Source organism: Schistocerca cancellata, chromosome 2 (assembly GCF_023864275.1).
Source record: "Schistocerca cancellata isolate TAMUIC-IGC-003103 chromosome 2, iqSchCanc2.1, whole genome shotgun sequence".
Taxonomy (NCBI): Eukaryota; Metazoa; Arthropoda; class Insecta; order Orthoptera; family Acrididae; genus Schistocerca; species Schistocerca cancellata.
The window spans coordinates 66654711-66656922 of NC_064627.1; positions in this window are offsets into that span (position 1 = coordinate 66654711).

The following is a 2212-nucleotide window of genomic DNA, read 5'->3' on the forward strand; positions in this document are numbered from 1 at the left end:
TAGGGGACCGCACCGCCACTTCCCAGCAAATTAGGGACACTGTTGCTCCTGGGGTATCGGCGAGGACCATTCGCAACCGTCTCCATGAAGCTGGGCTACGGTTCCGCACACCGTCAGGTCGTCTTCCGCTCACGCCCCAACATCGTGCAGCCCGCCTCCAGTGGTGTCGCGACAGGCGTGAATGGAGGGACGAATGGAGACGTGTCGTCTTCAGCGATGAGAGTCGCTTCTGCCTTGGTGCCAATGATGGTCGTATGCGTGTTTGGCGCCGTGCAGGTGAGCGCCACAATCAGGACTGCATACGACCGAGGCACACAGGGCCAACACCCGGCATCATGGTGTGGGGAGCGATCTCCTACACTGGCCGTACACCACTGGTGATCGTCGAGGGGACACTGAATAGTGCACGGTACATCCAAACCGTCATCGAACCCATCGTTCTACCATTCCTAGACCGGCAAGGGAACTTGCTGTTCCAACAGGACAATGCACGTCCGCATGTATCCCGTGCCACCCAACGTGCTCTAGAAGGTGTAAGTCAACTACCCTGGCCAGCAAGATCTCCGGATCTGTCCCCCATTGAGCATGTTTGGGACTGGATGAAGCGTCGTCTCACGCGGTCTGCACGTCCAGCACGAACGCTGGTCCAACTGAGGCGCCAGGTGGAAATGGCATGGCAAGCCGTTCCACAGGACTACATCCAGCATCTCTACGATCGTCTCCATGGGAGAATAGCAGCCTGCATTGCTGCGAAAGGTGGATATACACTGTACTAGTGCCGACATTGTGCATGCTCTGTTGCCTGTGTCTATGTGCCTGTGGTTCTGTCAGTGTGATCATGTGATGTATCTGACCCCAGGAATGTGTCAATAAAGTTTCCCCTTCCTGGGACAATGAATTCACGGTGTTCTTATTTCAATTTCCAGGAGTGTAATTATGCATAAAATAATAGGCCGTGTGTAAATCTCACCTCTCCTTTCTACACATACACTGTTTTTGTTTTTTCATTTGAACAACCGTTTCTTGCAGCATAACAACATTACACTGCAGACGCCACGAAGTACATACGCCACTGACACAGTTCGCAGACAGCAAGTGGCACGACGCATTCAACACGATCTTCCTTTCCCCTTAAATGCTCATAACACGTACACTGACCAGCCAGAACATTATGACCACCGACCTACTATCGAATAAACCCGTCCAGGCGATAGCAGCGTCACCTACCGAGGAATGACTGCTAGTGAGATACACGCACCGTGTGTTGTAGTATCAGCGAGCATGTGTTGAAATGGGGAAGACGCGCGAGCTGTCTGAGTTTGACCGAAGGCAGATTGTGTTGACCCTGAGGCTGGCACGAGCATTTCGTACACTGCACGACTTGTCGGCTGTTCCAGGAGTGCTTTGGTGAGTGTCTTCAGTGCGCAGCAAACCAAGGTGCAACCACGTCCGGACGTCGTGAGGTTAGCGGGCACACCTCACTACAGATTTCGGACGTTGTAGGATGAGCAGATTGGTAAAACAGGACAAGCGGCGAACTGTGGAGGAACTAACACCAGGCTTTAAAGCTGGGCGTAGTACAAGTGCATCTGAACGCACAGTGCACCGAACACTCCTGTGGGCCTCCATACCCGACGACCCATGCATATGCTAATGTTGATACCACGACATCGGCAACTACGACTGAAATGGGCAAGTGGCCATCGGACCGGACGTTGGCGCAGTGGCAGAGCGTTGGATGATCTGATGAGTCCAGATATCTTCTTCATCATTCCGATGGTTGGACGCGAATCTGTCGTCTTCCAGGGAAACAGCTGCATGACACGTATTCTGAGGGACGGGGACAAGCTGGTGACGGCTCCATTATACTCTGGGGATCATTAACCTGCGCATCCATGGATCCAGTGGAGCTCGTGCAAGGCACCACGACGGCCAAGGAGTATCGTACACTGGTTGCAGACCACGTACACCCCTTCATGACGGTCAAGTTTCCCGACGGCAGTGGCATTTTTCAACAGGATAATGCGCCGTGTCACAAAGCCAGGAGTGTAATGGAGTAGTTCTAGAAACACAGTGGCGAGTTCCAAGTGCGTGCTGCCCCCTCAACTCGCCAGATTTCAGCCCGATCGAACGAATCTGGGATGTGACCGTACCTGGCGTTAGAGCTCATCGCGACCTTCCCCGGAAGTTACGGGAATAAGGTGATTTGTGT